A 21,517-nucleotide genomic window follows, 5' to 3' on the forward strand; every position below is an offset into this window, starting at 1 on the left:
ATGTATGTCATATATCACCATCCCATGTATGTTATATATCACCATCCCATGTATGTTATAGATCACCATCCCATGTATGTCATATATCACCATCCCATGTATGTTATATATCACCATCCCATGTATGTTATATATCACCATCCCATGTATTTTATATATCACCTCTCGAAGCTGGATTATTGGCTGAGACAAGATCAGTTTAAAATTGAATCGCAGCGACACCATCTTGCGACTGGCCGGAAGACGCCATCTTGGAAATGAGATCGCAAGACGTCATTTTGTGCCATTTTAGATAAACTCACACTTTAGTACATGTGGCGATATTACTATTAGCATCATGCAATTGCATCTGTGACTATCGCCATAAGTTACGGCGATTCATCAAAAGCCCATTTCATGACTTTACGTAGTTTGGGTGCTCTGGATAAAGTGTATATTATTATAATTCCCCTAAAGGATATATTTCAGAAATGGCTGTACAGTATGTGGATTGCATTAGCTAAACAGAGCAAATGGCCACGTGACAACTAGCTTGTGTAGACAAGCTTCCTGGACATAACGTCTGCTCTCACTCCAGGTGGCCCTGCTCGAATACAGCAAGAGGGTCGTTTGTAGCACCTTACACTAGCAGGCTTCCTGCAATAAAATACCTTCAAAGCAAAGAGTGTTATCTGAGGTGTGGGTCTTGTAGCTGTACTAATTTGCATTTACACAAGAACCTGGGAGAACAAAGGACTGTACTTCTGAGCCTGGGAAGGGCCCAGCTGCTGAGAGAGGGGGGCGTGTGGAACTATAAGGCTCAGCATTCCACACTGCTAGGTGTTCACTTAGTCTAAGTGAGATTTAAGTGCACCATTTCTCATACACACATTAATACGCACAATTGCGCTGGTAACTAATCGCATATTAGCGAATTCATAAAATTCTGTATGAAAACGCTGTTTATTAGCTTCATGCGCACGCATCTTCCCCAAGTTAACTAGCGTCTTTACATCACACCCCGCATACTTACACATTACATATTCACATAAAAGGTTTAATAAGCTTTAAGGTATAAGATTCAAGTATGCACATTTACTATAATTGCTATGAAATAAAGGTTATTTCGTAATTAAGGTTTTATACATGATAAGTAAGCCATGTTTGGAATTGTACTGATGCATACTCTCTCAACAGTATTCCGGTACCATCGGTGTGGAGATCGCATCATGCATTCTCAACTTATGGACCGCAGAGACTTCAAGCAACAAAATGTACATAATATGAACAACTGTTAGGATGATTGCATGAGGCAGGAAACCAGAGACCCCCAGTTGTTAGAGGCTGGGTGGTGTCTATTTGAATCAACCTGTTAAATGCCTTGTAACATATGTCCTCTCCATTGGGACCAATGGTATTAGCAACAAACTTCTCTATTGTGTTGTTTATTTCTGGGGGGTATAAATATGCCCTGGGTTCCTAGTCTTTGTGTTGAATGCTGACTGACGAGGGGTTTCTTGCTGATGCCTAACATCTGGACCAGAGAGCGCTGCGTATGTATATTTGTACTTGGGTCTGTATAATCTCTTTGCGCTAAGATTATATGAGGATCATAGCGTGTAACTGCTGTACTTTTACTTGAATAATACTTTGTGCTTTGGAACCACATGTTCTAAGTATGGAGTCTTTATTTACTGGATGACTGCGTACGCAAATTAGCGTCATCCTTAGAGGTTTATAGGAAGGATATTAGAAGGTATAGGCAGGGGTATATAGAGGTTCAAAGGCAGTATCCTTACACCATCCCATGTATGTTATATATCACCATCCCATGTACGTTATATACCACCATCCCATGTATGTCATATATCACCATCCCATGTATGTTATATATGACCATCCCATGTATGTCATATATCACCATCCCATGTATGTCATATATCACCATCCCATGTATGTCATATATCACCATCCCATATATGTTATATATGACCATGCCATGTATGTTATATATCACCATCCCATGTATGTTATATATCACCATCCCATGTATGTCATATATGGCCATCCCATGTATGTTATATATGGCCATGCCATGTATGTCATATATCACCATCCCATGTATGTCATATATCACCATCCCATGTATGTCATATATCTCCATCCCATGTACGTTATATATCACCATCCCATGTATGTCATATATCCCCATCCCATGTATGTTATATATCACCATCCAATGTATGTCATATATGGCCATGCCATGTATGTTATATATCACCATCCCATGTATGTTATATATGGCCATGCCATGTATGTCATATATCACCATCCCATGTATGTCATATATCACCATCCCATGTATGTCATATATCACCATCCCATGTACGTTATATATCACCATCCCATGTATGTCATATATCACCATCCCATGTATGTTATATATGGCCATGCCATGTATGTCATATATCACCATCCCATGTATGTTATATATCACCATCCCATGTATGTCATATATCACCATCCCATATATGTTATATATGACCATGCCATGTATGTTATATATCACCATCCCATGTATGTTATATATCACCATCCCATGTATGTTATATATGGCCATGCCATGTATGTTATATACATGCTTGCCTACTTTTGAAAAAGCATTTCACGGATATTGTGAAAGCAGCTCCTATGAGTGTGGCAGGACAGTGGGCGTGTACTGCTACATCTGAGGGGCGTGCTTTAATACTGAGTTACATCCAAATGTAAATGAGCCCCAAAGCAGTTAGTAAGATCTACTTGTTGATGAAAACACACTGATACTCATCATGTAGCCATAGGTATCATTGTGCCTTATAACCAATATAGGCAAATGATAGTAATGATCAGAGCCATAACTAGACTTTTTAGTGCCCTGTGCCAGAGGGAGCATTGGCACCCCCCCATTTTTAAATAGGGACATAAGATAGAGTACCTGAAAAATGCCCATGGCCTCATGGGGAAGGGCCAGGGAAGAGATAGGAGAGGCCAGGAGATGCTGGGGATAAATAGGCATAATATAGTGCACCTGAGAGAGGGCCATGGCCTCATGGGGAAGGGCTAGGGAAGAGATAGGGGAGGCCAGGAGATGCTGGGGATGAAAGAAGAGGAAGCTACAAGTGAGAATGATAATAAACAGGAAAAGTGACAGGCCCAAACAGCGCCCCCTGCCCTGCAGTGCCCTGTGCCATGGCACCAGCTGCACTACCCTAGTTACGGCTCTGCTAATGATACTATTTGAATGTATATATCTCTGTTTTTTGGGGGGGTATTTAATAGCTGCATAACGGGAGTAAGGTGCAGTCAGGGAGATTGCTGCTATTTTAGGGATTCTACATGACAATCAGGAAAAGTTTGCAAGTATGGTTATATATCAGTTGTGCTCATATAACAATGTAACTGACATGTTATAAATATGTGCTGCACATGCTGTAGACAATCTGTATGTGCTGTATCTGTGCTGTGTGTACAATGCTGGTGTCTCTGACAATGGTAATATGCTTTGTGTAATTAGCATTCATGTTCCTGCTCAGTGTTTTTTAGTCTAAAGGACACAAGTACATTAATAAAATGTCTGACACTCACTGATCACCCTCTTTTTATAAACTGTGATAAATGTCAGGGTTACCTTGGTGTGGGTGCAGGGCCAGTCCTGCCTGATGCCATCTGTGATGTACTATCCACCATACTTCCCTGAGGGGCAGCATAGTGTGGGTGGCACAAATAATAAATAGTGCCTCATCTCTATTGGTGCCTACAGGCTAAGGGCAAGGGGTCTGCAACTCTCCTCCATCTCCCCCAGGACATATACAATGCATGCTCCCCCCCCCACATACACACCATCAGGGATATAGCCCCTTCCCCAGGACATAGATAACTCACCTGAGTGGCTGCTGTTGTCTCCTCCCCACATCTCAGTTGGTTCCCAGAGAAAAGACAGCATTATTTTTAGGCCTCCATTTACATACGAATTTGTCCTGCTATGTTATTTAACGTTAACGCTCGCTGTGTTTTTTTTACTTGAATTTACTAATGGTTTGCTCACTGGTGAGCGGTAATGTTAAAAATCCTGTCAACACTTTCTTCTCTCCAAACAGCGCTGACGAATGGAAGTTTTTTTTTTTTACTGTAGTGAGTACATGTGCCGTGTGTTAGCATTCCTGGCACATCCACAGTGAGACCAGGCTCCCCTCAGATCCCTGTCCGGCAGCAGCAGCAACCTCCCTTCCCAGCTGGGCATGCTGTTTGCTGGGCTGGGAGGGAGGCTGCTGCCTCACAGGGAAGGAGAGGTAATCAGCTGTGTGCTGGGGTCCTGCGGGCGGGAAGGTGGAAGAGTTGGCCACCGGCTGCTGTAGAAGGGAGGAAGGGGGCCGCTGTCTGCTGTGGGAGGGAGGTAGGGGGGGGGCTGCCAACTGCCACGAGAGCGAGTGTGGAAGGGGGGGGGAGCGCCGGCTGCTGAGACCTGGATGCTGGCTGATGGGACCGTAGCACTTTTGAGAGCAAATTAACAGGACCATGGGGCTGGAGAGTTTTAAATAACGCAACAAACGGTAATGAACAAATGCCGCTCGCTGATAAATAAGGGCAGCCTACTGATTTAACTGCACAAACGGAAAAGAAAATGCTGCATTACAGGGGCACTAGCATTAATAAATAACAGCGTCAATAGTTTTCATTCGCAAAGAGTTTAAAACACCTCAAACTCATTAGTAAATGGAGCCCTTAATCTGATGGCCGATATGTAAGTGCAGGACTTGGATACAGCACTCTCACATCGGCCATCTGGGATACATAAATGGTGTAGTCAGCCAACAGTCTGGAACTTGACCCAAAAAGGAGGGGCCCTCAGGCAGTGGGGCCCACCGGGGATTTCCCCTGTACCCCTGTGGGCCAGTCTGACACTGCACCATGTACCCTGTGCAAACACTTACCCTCATCTCACCATTTACAGAGAGAGGGTCTTATTCAAATAAGTTCCATAACAGCTGTGGTGGTGGGAAGGGAGTTATGTTTGGCACAGGGAATGCTATAGTAACATAATGTTGGCATGGTAAAATAGAGAAGTGAGGGGCACCATCTTGTCTAGGGCCCCAAGAAGTCTTCTCCCAGCTCTGCCTATGCTCATTGACCCTTATCCCCATCATCCAGGCTTAAGTATATGCAAGTCACTGATAATAACAATGTACAGTATATAACGATGCTTCTATATAAGAATATATATGTACACAAACGTCATCTAATATCTGACAGCAACAGGACACTAAATTATAAATGATCAGGGAATGTATCTCAGTGTGCAGGGACCTCATAACCTACATAGACAGCAGCCCACCCCAGTGATGAGCCAGCTACCTGTGGTCGCATGGGACAGCTGCAGCTCAAATTCCCCCTGCACAATGTCAGTTCATGCTCTTCCAAAATCAGTTCTTGTCTGTCTCTGAGGTCAAATCATATAACCCTAATCTCAATTCATGAGACTCAGTCCAGAAATTCATGGCTCACCCCAGTCACTGATTGCTCTAAACTTTATTCATGACTCCTCCTAGATCAGGTTCATTAATGTCCACCATGCAATTACTGTCTACCCCAGCACCTTCACACCCAATCTCACTCATTTTATTACTACCCAGCACCATCACCAAAACCCTCCAGCCCAATTCATTTCTAATCCATTACCTTCAATGTTTTCTCACACACATATAGGGGGTGGTTTGCAGCAATGTAAGAAGATGCCATTTTCAGGGGTTTCACTGTATTTGTCATATGCACCAAGCCCCAGAATGCAATGCACTCTAGGGTTTGGATACGGTGGGTAACACCATCCTATAGAAACCTATAGATCCCTCCCAGCACCCCCCCCTCCACTACATGTGTGTCATTCTGGGCATGTGTAGAATGACACCAGAGGGACTTCGGGGTCATAGACCTGGAATTCCCTCTCTCTTACTGAGAGAGCTGTCCTTTGTGATTTTGTTTATGCATACCGGCGTGCAAAGGGTGGCGGGATGTCATGCATCCCGCCCCAGGTCACACTGTTTCCCTCCCAAAGTGTACAAGTCAGGCCATGGTGAACTCTTCCCTGTATTCTATCTCCTCCTTACTGTCCTCCCTGTTATCCATCTGTCCTCCCTGCTTTCTATCTCCCCGTTCTGATACTCCGATATCCTTCTTCCCTTTCTGTCCTCCCTTCTATCTTTTGCCTCTTACTGTCCTTCCTGCTGTCCACTTCCCCCTCCTGTCATCCCTGCTATCCTTCTTCCCCTAAGGTCCTCCCTGCTATCCTTCTTCCTTTTCCTGTCCTTCCTGCTATCATTGTCTCCGTCTGTCCTCCCTGCTATCCTTCTCCCCCTCCTGTCATCCATGCTATCCTTCTCCACCTTCTGTCCCCTCTGCTATCCTTCTCACCCTCCTGTCCTCCCTGTTATCCATCTCCCCCTCCTGTCCTCCCTGCTTTCCTTCTTCCCCTCCTGTCTTCCCTGCTACCCTTCTCCCCCTCCTGTCCTCCTTACTATCCATCTCCTCCTCCTGTCCTCCCTGCTATCCTTCTCCCCCTCCTGTACTCCTTACTATCCATCTACCCCTCCTGTCCTCCCTGCTATCCTTCCCCTCCTGTCCTCCTTACTATCCATCCCCCCCCTGTCCTCCCTGCTATTATTCTCCCCCTCCTGTACTCCTTACTATCCATCTACCCCTCCTGTCCTCCCTGCTACCCTTCTTCCCCTCCTGTCCTACCTGCTATCCTTCTCCCCCTCCTGTCCTCCCTGCTACCCTTCTCCCCCTCCTGTCCTCCTTACTATCCATCTCCCCCTCCTGTCTTCCCTGCTATCCTTCTTCCCCTCCTGACATCCCTGCTATCCTTCTCCCCTCCTGTCCTCCCTGCTATCCTTCTCCCCCTCCTGTCCTCCCTGTTATCCATCTCCCCCTCCTGTCTTCCCTGCTATTCTTCTTCCCCTAAGGTCCTCCCTGCTATCCTTCTTCCTTTTCCTGTCCTTCCTGCTATCATTGTCCCCGCCTGTCCTCCCTGCTATCCTTCTCCCCCTCCTGTCCTCCCTGCTATCCTTCTCCACCCTACTGTCCTCCCTGCTAGCCTTTTCCCCCTCCTGTCCTCCCCGCTATCCTTCTTCCCCTCCTATCCTCCCTTCTATCCTTCTCCCCCTCCTGTCCTCCCTGCTATCCTCCCCCTCCTGTCCTCCCTGCTATCCTTCTCCACCCTACTGTCCTCCCTGCTAGCCTTCTCCCCCTCCTGTCCTCCCTGCTATCCTTCTTCCCCTCCTGTCCTCCCTGTTATCCTTTTCCCCCTCCTGTCCTCCCTGCTATCCTTCTACCCCTCCTGTCCTCCCTGCCATTCCTTCTACCCCTCCTGTCCTCCCTGCTATCCTTCGTCCCCTCCTGTCCTCCCTGTTATCCTTCTTCCCCTCGTGTCCTCTCTGCTATCCTTCTCCCCCTCCTGTCCGCCCTGCTACCCTTCTCCCCCTCCTGTCCTCCCTGCTACCCTTCTCCCCCTCCTGTCCTCCCTGCTATCCTTCTCCCCCTCCTGTCCTCCTTACTATCCTTTTTCCCCTCCTGTCCTCCCTGCTGTCCTTCTCCCCCTCCTGTCCTCCCTGCTGTCCTTCTCCCCCTCCTGTCCTCACTACAATCCATCTCCCCCTCCTGTCCTCCCTGCTACCCTTCTTCCCCTCCTGTCCTCCCTGCTATCCTTCTTCCCCTCATGTCCCTGCTATCCTTCTCCCCCCTCCTCAGAGCCGGCCCTAGCCATTTTGGTGCCCTAGGCAGGATTTTGGCTGGTGCCCCCTAACATTTAATCTCACCACCAGCTTAGTGTTTATACATGGACGCCAAAAGATATTTTTTTATATATATATATATATATATATATAACAAGCAACCAAGGTCCGGCACTCCCTTTATATCAACAATACTTGCCCGGGTGCCCGAATAGAAATTCATGCAGAAGCTACAGTATAGCGGCACTCCTGGTACAAACGGCAATAGACAGGCAGCGTGTAGAGTCAACGTTTCAAAGCCTTTATTATGGCTTTTTCATCAGGACTAGTGCAACATACATAACACATCCTACCTTAAAGCAGTTCAGTCACCCAGTGAGCAGACGCGACGCCCGGAATGGGACCACTCCCCTGGCGGGCGGCGCTGTACAATCACGTCATCGGACTCCGAGTCACATGTTGTGCGCAGTCTGATGACGAAAAAGGTGCTCCCCATCACCATGGAAACCGGCACAATCACTTTTCGTCATCAGACTGTCACTCACTGCTCGGCTACGCAAAGGACCATGGGAGGAGCACCCGGGCATGTGCAGCATGCTCTCCCATGGCCGCAGCCATCTTCCCCATCTCCTGTGTAGTCAGAATGAGATTCTGTGCAGAAGCTCATGCTGACAAACACCTGTCTGGCTGACTTCTGCACTGCCCAATTGGGCTATCCAATTGGGTTAAAGTTAAGCGAAATATCGCGCACAGCACCACAGTTCACCAAAGGACTTTAAAAAAGAGACCCATATAGCATCAAATATCAAAAAATTCATAAGGATAACAATTCTACCAGACCATCCCTAAGACACATGTAGAGATTACTAAGTACTAAAAGACAAAGGAAAAGTCTAACAAAGGCATATCCAGGCAAAATTCCTAATGGAAACAATTCAAACCTAAATTCTCGTTGAGCCCCTTGGGAGCAAGGGTCCCCAACATGTGGATCCAGCGAGTCTCACATTGGAGTAGCTTCAGAGGACGATTACCACCTCTAATAGAAGCTGGCACATGATCAATCATGCGGTAACGCAGAGAGGCAAGGGTATGAGGCACAGGCTGTTCGCTAGTACCTGTATTCAAAGCCCCACGAATAGCCAAACGGTGGAGAGCCATACGTTCTTTAAAAGACCTTTTGGTCTTCCCTACATATGACAACCCACAGGGGCATACAATTTGGTATACCACAAATGTGGAATTGCACGTAAGGGTAAATTTGATACGGTAGGGTTTTCCAGAATGTGGATGGTAGAAAACATCACCAGCTAATAGATATCTACAGGTCATACAGGTACAGCGAAAACAACCCGGCCTTTGGCCAATACTGGTAAAATTAAATAATTTGTTAGGAGTAGTAATATCAGTTTTAACAAGAATATCACGAAGATTACGGCCACGGGTGTAACAAGGCATGAGTCTAGTACTGGACAACTGCAACTCAGGGTCTGATTGAACCATGGGCCATACGTTTTTAGAAGCTCTATTAATTTTAGGACTAACACTGCTAAAATGATTAGTCCAAATAAGTGCTGGAGACTTATTGGCCTGGACCTTACTCTTTAACAAATCAGATCTGTTTAGCCGCATAACCTTCTGCTTACTCATCTCTAATTCATAGGGGTTATAACCTCTTTCTAAATTTTTTTGTATCATAATGTCCATTTGACATTCTGCTAACACAGGGTCGGAGGTGATACGTTTAACACGCAATAATTGCGAGTATGGCAATCCTCGCTTCAATGCCACCGGATGACAGCTATCATTATGGAGTAGGTTATTCCTGTCTGTAGTTTTAGAAAACAAGCTAGTAGTGACCCTACCTAAATTAATAGAGATCAAAACATCCAAATAATGGATCTGTGCATCACTGATATTAAAAGTAAATTTAACAGGTGGATGACTTAAATTATGATTTTCAATTAAAGTAATAAGGTCCACCTTAGGACCCCTCCAAAAAATCAACAAGTCATCAATATAACGCGTATAAAACGCGATCCTCGCTGAAACTTCAGGGCGGGCAAAAAAGATGTAATTTCAACAGAAAACATAAAAATGTTGGCGTATGATGGGGCCACATTGGACCCCATCGCACAACCAACCAGCTGTAAATAAAAATCACCATCATACAGAAAATAATTTTTTGTCAAAATCAAGTATAGTAAATTCATAACAAGACATAAATCAGGACCCGTATAATCCGGGTGATGAGATAAGTGATTCATAGTTGCAGCCATACCGACTTCATGAGGAATAATGGTGTACCGACTACACACATCAATATTACACATCCAAATCTCCTCATCAAAAATAGCCAATGCATCTAATTTCTTTAATAGCGTTGACGTATCTAGGAGATAACGAGGATGAGATCTAATAGTCGGTTGCATAATAGCATCTAGATACACCGAAGCAGGTTGGAATAGCGAACCCCTGGCTGCAATAATAGGGCGGCCAGGGGGGTTATCCAGAGATTTGTGAATCTTGGGAATTGTATAAAATACCGGCACAGTTGGATGTGACGGCAATAAAGCGTCTTGTAACTTAGTAGAGATGAAGTTCTTAGATACTGCTTCAATCAATACTTTTTTCAATTCCTCCTTGAATTCACTCGTCGGATCTGCTTGCAAACGTCTGTATGTCACTACATCATCAAGATGAATGGCTACTTGTTCCTTATAATTAGTCAAATTCTGTATGACTAGGGCACCCCCTTTGTCAGCCGGCCGGAAGATCAGCTCTTTATTATCAGCCAAATCATGCAATGCCTTAAACTCAAGCTTATTTAGATTGTGTCTTATTTTTGGAAGTTTGGTAACTTCCTTAGAAATCTCTGTGCCCAGGAGTCACATATATGTTTTTATGGTCGGATTAAAGGACTGTGGCTCAAACGTAGACAGAGGCAGTAATTTGCTCAATTGTGGCGGTATATCAGAAATGGGTACATTCAAGTTAGGTTTTGCTTTAGCAAAAAATTCTTTTAATTTCAATTGCCGTTGTAGATTGTACTGCTCAATTTGCCATTTAAAAGAATTGAAGGGTACTGTGGGTACGAATGAGAGTTCTTTACCCAGTACACTCAATTCCGTATCAGTCAATGGATAGAAGGATATATTTACTACTAGGTTTTGTGGGGCAAGAGTTTTTTATTGCCACGTCCTTTGTCTTTGGTTTTGGCCCCCCCGTCTAGTGTAGGATCTCCACCTACTGGACCTTGGGCTCTTGTTGACATGCCTAAAGGGAGAGCATTATTCCTTCTGCCCCTACTAGTAGTTGCCACCTCATTATCACTAGCTGATGAAACTAGTTCATTAGAAGACTCAGTGTCCACAAAATTTCTCCCATTCCTCCTGAAGAAAGGCTTTTTATTTCTGTTATCAGGACGATGCCCTGAGCTAGTGAATTGGTATACAGTGTTTAGCTCATAGTCCTGATCAACTTTCATTCTTTTTTCTTTTTTGAACTTAATTAAATCAGACTTATACGAGGCCAATTGACTTTCAAGTTTTTTCAAGCCATTTGACGTTGGGATCTTTTTCCAAAGTAGCTTTGTGCGCCAATTCATACGTGGCTATTTTATCTTTCGTAGCGTTTAACTCTTTTGTAGACTGCTCAGTTAAATCAAAAGAACATTTATTCAAAATTGAAACCCAACGTCTACAAAATATAGGATCATGTCTCCCAATTGTAGGACTATTTTTGATACGCAACCCCCTTTGGTATTTTTTAACCCTATAATATTCACTTAGGGTTAAGCCATGGTAAAAAAAAGTCAATTTCTCTCTTTTTAAGCTTCAATAAGTCCCGATACAAAACATCAACAGGGAGAGAATCAAGTTGTCCCGCATATTGGATGTTAAACAAAATCGCCTCCACTTCTGATTCTGAGTAACTGAAAGCATCTCCAATAGCATACAGAGGTTGTTGGAAGCCACTGCTGGCATCATCATTCAAATTATAAGCCATAATGAAAAAAAAATGTGCTTATAATGCTTCAATGCAAAATCAGTAGTACTAATCGCAAATCCAATAGCTTTAAGTCAATAGCAGCAACAAAGGCCCTGATACAGAGCCGGACACTCTGACCAGAGCGCTCGCTCTGAATCAGGGCCCACCTCCATAATTATGGAGCGTCCTCCTGGACGCTCGTATAGCTGTGGGTCACCACCCACAGCATATACGAGCGTGCAGGATGATGGTCGCGATGGTCTTGACCATCGCGACCATCGCCACTGCGAGCCGAAGCCTGCGGTTGAGTTTCTCAACCGCAAGGCCCGGAGTGATTTTGGCTCTATCAGAGCCAAAATCACTCCCACTGACATCACTAGTGATGTCAGTGGGGCCGGCTTCTGACGGTAGGCGTTCCCTTGGGAACGCCTCCGTCTTGGAGGCACGCCCCCGGCACGCCCACCAAAGGGGGCGTGCTGTCAATCAACATCGACAGCACGCCCCCTTTGATCAGACACAACGAGCGAAGGAAAGTCCTTCGCTCGACGTGTCTCGCGCATGCGCACGACGGAGCTCCCTCCGTTGTACGCATGCGCAGTGCACACCATCGACCCACTTGCGAGCGGACAGCCGCTCGCGAGTGGGTCTGAATCAGGCTCAAAGTCCATAGACCAGCATAGTATTTCAGTAGATAGTCATCCGTGCAAAATGCAAATTCAGCAGCTTTAAATCAATAGCAGCAGTATATTCCATACACCTTTGACTAAATAATATTTTCAGTGCAAAAATCATCTGTGCAAACGGCAAATACAGCAGCTTAAGGTAAATAGCAGCAACGTAATCCATCCATCAAGCGTAGTTCATGGGGTAAAAGTTGTTTACCCACAATATACTGTTAAAATCATGATTTATTAAGAATCAATTAAAAAAACACCACAAATGTAGAGAAAAGAAGAAGAATCAGCTCCAATGATGAAAAAACTGTTGCAGATGATAATACTAATAACAGGAGGGGTGTCCTGACAGGAGAATCTCAGACGCCACAAGAGACCTCCAAATCCAACAAGCAACCAAGGTCCGGCACTCCCTTTATATCAACAATACTAGCCCGGGTGCCCGAATAGAAATTCATGCAGAAGCTACAGTATAGCGGCACTCCTGGTACAAACGGCAATAGACAGGCAGCGTGTAGAGTCAACGTTTCAAAGTCTTTATTATGGCTTTTTCATCAGGGCTAGTACAACATACATAACACATCCTACCTTAAAGCAGTTCAGTCACCCAGTGAGCAGACGTGACGCCCGGAACGGGACCACTCCCCTGGCGGGCGGCGCCGTACAATCACATCATCGGACTCCGAGTCACATGTTGTGCGCAGTCTGATGAAGAAAAGGTGCGCCCCATCACCATGGAAACCGGCACAATCACTTTTCGTCATCAGACTGTCACTCACTGCTCGGCTACGCAAAAGACCATGGGAGGAGCACCCGGGCATGTGCAGCATGCTCTCCCATGGCCGCGGCCATCTTCCCCGTCTCCTGTGTAGTCAGAATGAGCTTCTGTGCAGAAGCTCATTCTGACATACACCTGTCTGGCTGACTTCTGCGCTGCCGATCGGAGCTGAGCCCTGACCGCCCGCCTCTGTTTCGGTCGTTAGGCTGTGGGTTTACACCCACAGCTCTAACGACCGCTAGGGTGATGGTCATAGACCATCGCGACCATCGGGGCTTACGACGAGACCCTAGGGTAGGGTCTCACTTGTCGTAAGCCCCAGAGAGCTTCTGGCTCTGTCAGAGCCGGAAGCTCTCCACTGACATCACTAGTGATGTCAGTGGGGCCTCCCCCAAATGGCAGGCGTTCCCATGGGTACGCCTCCGTTTGGGCTGCCACCCCCCCGGCCCGCCTTCCAAACGGGGCAAGCTGTCAATCAACATCGACAGCTCACCCCCTTTGGAAAGAGACCCGCTACGACCGCCGCTGTCGGTCGTAGCGGGTCTCACGCATGCGCACGAAGGAGCCGGCTCCCTCGTGCGCATGCGCACTGGACAAACATCGAGGCGGCCGTACGGCCGCCTCTGAATGAAGCCCTTAATGTGGGTTTTATTTTTTTCTGTTGTTGACAAGGTGTATTTTTAATTTTCTGTGGTGAACAATAGATTTTATTTTTTCCCTGTGGGGGACAATGTGTTTTATTCAGGGGCGTTTTAAGAGAGGAAGGGGCCCGTGCGCATCCTTTGTTTGGGCCCCCTCCTCTCTATCAGTGCAGTAGATTCTGGCTTAATGCCAGAATCTACTGCGCATGTGCAGGTCTCCGGGAAAATGGCACCTGTGCCTTTTTTCCAGGGACGTCTTTTCTGCACTTGCTCAAGTCACCGGGAAAATGGCAGCCGCCACTTTCCCTGTGATTTTTTGCTGTTCTGCAGCGTCTGTCCAACGCTGCAGAGCAGCAAACCGGCATCTGCAGAAATATAAGTATAACTGAATATATGTGCAGGGTGTGCGGTGTGGGCCCCCCTGGTTTCATTTTATTTCCTATGTTTGTGGGTTTTTTTTCCCATGGGGGTCTATGTGTGTGTTTTACCTGTGGTGGCCTACAGATGTGTCCTTGTTCATATGGCCTCTAGACGCCATGCAGCGCGATATGCCCTGCATGAGCGAGTCACCAGTTCCCGTGCAACTCTGCCAGCGTCGGGCATACAGATTGTGCTGATTAATTTGATATGTGACACTGGTATATCTGTCTGCAACTGAGGGCCTGATTCAGATCCGGACGATCTGAAAGAGCGCTAGCTCTGAATCAGGGCGTTTTTTTATTTTTTTTGTGCAACCTCCTGGCTGCTTGCATAGCTGTGGGTGAACACCCACAGCTGATGCGAGTGGCTAGGTGATGGTCGCGATGGTCTCGTCCATCGCGACCATCGGGACTTGCGACCAGACCCTTGTGGTAGGGTCTCGTTCCCGCAAGCCCCAGTGAGCTTTCGGGTCTATTAGAGCCGGAAGCTCACCCACTGACATCATTCGTGATGTCAGTGGGGCCGCCCCCAAACGGCAGGCGTTCCTTCGGGAACGCCTCCGTTTGGCCCGCCTCCAAAACGGAGCAAACTGTCAATCAAAATCGACAGCTGCCCCGCTTTGGTGCGAGACCCGTAGTGACGGAGCGCTCGTCGCTAGCCGGGACTCGCGCATGCGCACGTCGGAGCCGGGTCCGGCGTGGCAGTGGCCAAACATCGACCTGCTCGTGAGCGCATTGCGCTTGTGAGTGGGTCTGAATCAGGCCCTGAGTCTGCAAATAGAACCTGGTGTGCATAAAAGCTACAGGCCCTGCATCGTTATACTTCACTTGCTGATTGAGAGACTCAGTCGTACACAGAGATACAGGTGTCACATATCAAATTACTCAGCACAGTCTCCTGGTGCGTCCTAGTCACATCGCATTGCAACTGTTAGATGCAAAAAAGACGCCCGACACTGGCAGATTCTCACAGGACCAGGTGCGCTGAGAGTGGCTGTTTGGCGCAACTACAGCAAAGATAAGTGAGGACATATCTATATGTGTGTAGTTTTTTCTTGCCATGGACAATGTGTAGGTATTTTAATAATAATATTAAAAATAATAATGAAAATATTAATTTTGTATATAGTTGTATTGGGGGGGAACACTCTAAAATGTCTTGCACACGGTGCTATTAGACCTGGGACCGGCCCTGCTAGTTACAACTCTGTACACAGAAAGCACCTTTGCCTCTGAGTGATAATGTAGCTGCTATAAAATGTTTCTATTTGGTGCAAAACAAAATTCTCATTTCATGTATCAACATTTGTCTTTTTGTCTTTTTTGCAGAGGCAAAAAGCCGTCTATCCCTAAAGTTTCCTTCTACTCCAAGTTTGCGTATCTTTACAGGACTGCAGTATGTAGTTACTATTATTTGTTCCCTTCTACCTTAAGATCCAACAGTTTAGGCTCAAATTTGTATTTTGTTTTTTAGATTTTTTTTAAAGACAATTGTGCAAGAATGATGTATATGCTTCATGTACACTGATACTTATTATAAGAAAAGATTTCCAATGGTGGATGTGGAGATGGAGGAGCAGAAGGTGGATGTTGAGGAGAAGCTGGTGGAGGAAAGTGTTAAACCCTGGGCCAGGATAGACTTACCCTAGTCCTGGCCTGGCACCCCCCACCCCTGGCACATGTGACATCACACAGTAGTCTCTGGGGGAGAAATGGGGGAGCAGGATGGTACAGGGTGGTGCCTAGAGATGCATAAAGTATAACAAGGTGGTTCTGTAACATCCATGAGGGGGGGAACTGGATAAAGAAATGTAATATTCTATATTACATTTCAGTCCTTCATAGACATGTGTTGTGCTTTCCAATGGGATATATTCACATGGTATCGTTATGTATATGCATATTAATATTCTAATAACATCCACTTCTCATACATTGCTGGGAGAGGTCAGGAGTTACAGCAAGCCGTGTATAAGTAAGAAGGACAGAAACGTTACATAACACATATTGTTACACTGACTACAGAACTAAATGCTTTGCTTCTTCCCATTCATAGGAGCCTGGAAAGCAAGATCGCGGCCACATGAAAAATGCCATCATTGTGCAAATCATTGTCATTTGTGGCCTTATCTTATTTTTCATTTTTAAAAAAAATAATTTTTTTTTTACACCTTATCGGTCTCTTGTGAGTCTTTGTCATTACACACACTTACTATGTACTATAGGTAGGGATACATAATGTCTCTTGCTTTCTACTATAGGTAGGGATACATAATGTCCCTTGCTCTGTACTATAGGTAGGGATACATAATGTCTCTTGCTTTTGTATTATAGGTAGGGATACATAATGTCCCTTGCTTTGTACTATAGGTAGGGATACATAATGTCCCTTTCTGTGTACTATAGGTAGGGATACATAATGTCCCTTGCTGTGTACTATAGGTAGGGATACATAATGTCCCTTGCTTTGTACAATAGGTAGGGATACATAATGTCCCTTGCTTTGTACTATAGGTAGGGATACATAATGTCCCTTGCTTTGTACTATAGGTAGGGATACATAATGTCCCTTGCTTTGTACTATAGGTAGGGATACATAATGTCCCTTGCTTTGTACTATTGGTAGGGATACATAATGTCCCTTGCTTTGTACTATAGGTAGGGATACACAATGTCCCTTGCTGTGTACTATAGGTAGGGATGCATAATGCACCTTGCTGTGTACTATAGGTAAGGAAACATAATGTCCCTTGCTGTGTACTATAGGTAGGGATAAATAATGTCCCTTGCTGTGTACTATAGGTAGGGATACACAATGTCCCTTGCTTTGTACTATAGGTAGGGATAAATAATGTCCCTTGCTGTGTAGTATAGGTAGGGATACATAATGTCCCTTGCTGTGTACTATAGGTAGGGATACATAATGTCTCTTGCTTTGTACTATAGGTAGGGATACATAATGACCCTTGCTATGTACTATAGGTAGGGATATATAATGCCCCTTGCTCTGTACAATAGCTAGGGATACATAATGCCCCTTGCTGTGTACTATAGGTAGGAATACATAATGTCCCTTGCTTTGTACTATAGGTAGGGATACATAATGTCCCTTGATTTGTACTATAGGTAGGGATACATAATGTCCCTTGCTTTGTACTATAGGTAGGGATACATAATATCCCTTGCTGTGTACTATAGGTAGGGATACATAATGTCCCTTGCTGTGTACTATAGATAGGGATACATAATGTCACTTGCTCTGTATTATAGGTAGGGATACATAATGTCCCTTGCTGTGTACTGTAGGTAGGGATACATAATGTCCCTTGCTGTTTACTATAGGTAGGGATAAATTATGTCCCTTGCTGTGTACTATAGGTAGGGATACATTATGTCCCTTGCTGTGTACTATAGGTAGTGATACATAATGTCCCTTGCTGTGTACTATAGGTAGGGATACATAATGTCCCTTGATTTGTACTATAGGTAGGGATACATAATGTCCCTTGCTTTGTACTATAGGTAGGGATACATAATATCCCTTGCTGTGTACTATAGGTAGGGATACATAATGTCCCTTGCTGTGTACTATAGATAGGGATACATAATGTCACTTGCTCTGTATTATAGGTAGGGATACATAATGTCCCTTGCTGTGTACTGTAGGTAGGGATACATAATGTCCCTTGATTTGTACTATAGGTAGGGATACATAATGTCCCTTGCTTTGTACTATAGGTAGGGATACATAATATCCCTTGCTGTGTACTATAGGTAGGGATACATAATGTCACTTGCTCTGTATTATAGGTAGGGATACATAATGTCCCTTGCTTTGTACTATAGGTAGGGATACATAATGGGCCTTATTCAGACCCTGTCACAAACGCTGAGCGCTCGCAACCGGTCGATGTTTGCCCACTGGGCATGCGCACTTCGGAGCCGGCTCCGATGTGCGCATGCGCGAGACCCAGATAGCGACGGGCGCTCCGTTCCTACGGGTCTCGCACCAAAGGGGGAGAACTGCCCGACAGAACGCTTGCCGTTTGGGGGCGGCCGCACTGACATCAGCAAAGATGTCAGTGGGGAGCTTCCTGCTCGATCAGAGTAGGAAGCTCCCTGGGGCTTGCGCTTGCCGAGACCGAACATTAGGGTCTATTCGCAAGCCCCGATGATCGCGATGGTCCAGACCATCGCGACCATCAACCTGGTTGATCGCTAGAGCTGTGGGTGGTAACTCACAGCTTAGCTAGTGACCAGGAGGCCGCACTTCACACCACAAGCGGCCGCCCTCATTCAGAGCGACTGTTTGTATCTAGCGATCAACTCTGAATGAGGGCCAATGTCCTTTGCTCTGTACTATAGGTATGGATACACAATGTCCCTTACTATTCCAGATCACAATATTTATAAATAGTAGACGTGAGCGGTCCGTTTGTGACTCGGTTATGTTCGGAGCTGAAAACGGCATCAAATTGGCTATGCGGCTCTCACCTGTACAGGATAGCCAATGAGATAAATTGATAAAGTCAAAACTGAATCGCTCATCTCTAAGTAATAGCACCGTCCAAACAATTTTTTTGCATTGCTCCTAATTGTGAGAGACTGGCAAATCCGTTTTTCTAGCACATAAGTGTACATTAACAACATTTATATGTTAATAGATTAGATTATATATTTATTAGGCAAAAAAAAGTCTATGATAGTAGACCTGGGTCTGACAGTATTCACCTGCTGTCAGTGGTGACCGAACCCTAGGTGCACTGGGCAATATACTGGTCTTCAGTTTAATGACTAGATGTGGGTACACTGCATGGCCAAAAGTGTTTGTCCATTTCAGCCATGCCCATTTATAACTGGGGCATAAAGTCAGGCATACAGCCACTCAATCTCCATAGTCACACATTAGCATATAATGGGTCAGTGAGGAGCTCAGTGACGATCACTGTGATACCCTCATAGGATGCAAAGTCAGTTCATCAGACGTCTGCCCTGCTACAGCTGTCACAGGCACCTGTAACCAGCCAGGGCCAACAGCTCAGCCAGGAAGAGGTAGGTCACACAAGCACACAGAATGGGCCCGCCGAGCGCTGAAGTAGTTGTGCATAGTGTTTGCCCTCGGTTGCAACAATCACTCCTGATAACAATGTTAGCAGACGGACTGTCCATTGGGAGCTTCATGATGAAGCTTCATCCTTTCCTGTTTCTGCATGACGATGTCACAAAGCCAGGTCCATTGGAAAAAATGGTTTCCCGAGTTTTATATGGAAGAACCTGACATGTTCCAAACTCTAGTGGAAAGCCTTCCTAGATGAGTGGAGGCTGTTATAGCAGCAAAGGGAGGACCGGCTCCATATTAATGGCCACAGGATTGGAATGAGATGCAGAACTCTGAGGGTGTGAAGGGAGAAGAGCATTTTATTTCTATTTAAATATAAAATGACAAACATGTAAGAGAACCACACAAAATATTGAATTTGCAGACATTTCAATATGCAGGGGGAAAAAGCATATACTAAAGTTACTTGTAAGCTACTTACTTGTGATCTGAGGATCATTGAGTGACTTTGAATAATTAGCAGTCCAGCTGCCATGGCCACTACAGGTACTACTGGGGGTATTACTCCTGGGGGCACTACTACTGGGGGCACCACTACAGGGCCATTACTAATTGGGGGCACTATTACAGAGGAATTACTACAAGAGGCACTACTACTGGGGGCACTACTACATGGCCATTACTAATTGGGGGCACTACTACAGAGGGAATTACTACAAGGGGCACCACTCCTGGGGGCACTGAATAAGGGGCACCCTTACTGGGGACACTGCATAAGGGGCTCTACCATTGTAGGCACTTCATAAGGGGCACTACCACTCCAGGGGGCACTGCATAAGGGGCACCACTCCTGGGGGCACTGCATAAGGGGCACTAACACTACTGTGGGCTCTGCATAAGACGCATCACTACTGGGGGCACTGAATAGGGGGCACTACCACTGTGGTCACTGCATAAGGGGCACTACCACTGTGGGCACTGCATAAGGGGAACTATTACTGTAGACACTGCCACTACTGGTGGCACTGCATAAGGGGCATTATCACTCCTGGGTGCACTGCATAAGGGGCACTACCACTACTGGGGGCACTGCACAAGGGGCACCACTATGGGGGAATGTCATAAGGGGCACCACTATGGGGGGCACTGAATAAGGGGCACTATCACTGTGGGCACTGCATAGGAGGCACTATCACTGTGGGCACTGCATAGGGGGCACTACCACTGTGGGCACTGCATAAGGGGCACTACCACTACTGGGGGCACTGCATAAGGGGCACTACCACTACTGGGGGCACTGCATAAGGGGCACCACTACTGGGGGCACTGCATAAGGGGTACCACTACAATGGGAATTGCATAAGGGGCACTACTGCTATGGGCATTATGTGTAAGGGGCACTACTGCTGTGGGTGTTGTATAAGGGACACTACTACAGTGGGCATTATGTGTATTAGCGGCACTACTACTGTGGGAATTGTGCATAAGGGGCACAAATGTGGGCATTGTGTAAAAGGGGCACTGCTGTGTGTCATAGGGACACTACTAAGTGGTGTACTGTGAATCAGAGGTGAATCAAGATTGTGCTACTGTGTGATGTAATTTGAATTGGGAATACTGTCCTATTATTTAAAAGGCCAAGCGAGGGAAGGGGGGGGGCACGATTAATGTATGTGGGAACGCATTGTGTATATACCCACTAGAGATTTATACTAGCAGCTTATCCAGTGTTTTTCTGTATTTTACCATTAATGAACATGTCCTATTCATTCCTATATCCAGATCATGTCATGTAACATGTAAAAACTCCAATGAAATGAATAGGCCATTGCTGCACAACACTGGGAGTGTTTTTCCTCCAAGTCAACAGATTTAGGCCCTCATTCAGAGCCGGACGCTCTGAGCAGAGCGCACGCTCTGAATGAGGGCCGTCCTCCATAATTATGGAGCGTCCTCCTGGACGCTCGTATAGCTGTGGGTCACCACCCACAGCCTATACGAGCGTGCAGGTTGATGCCGCGATGGGCCGGAGTGATTTTAGCTCAATCAGAGCCAAAATCACTCCCACTGACATCACTAGTGATGTCAGTGGGCCGGCTTCTGACGGTAGGCGTTCCCTTGGGAACGCCCCCGTCTGGGAGGCACGCCCCCCGGCACGCCCACCAAAGGGGGCGTGCTGTCAATCAACATCGACAGCACGCCCCCTTTGATCAGACA

Source organism: Taudactylus pleione, unplaced genomic scaffold, assembly GCF_031769625.1.
Source record: "Taudactylus pleione unplaced genomic scaffold, aTauple2 ptg000662l, whole genome shotgun sequence".
Taxonomy (NCBI): Eukaryota; Metazoa; Chordata; class Amphibia; order Anura; family Myobatrachidae; genus Taudactylus; species Taudactylus pleione.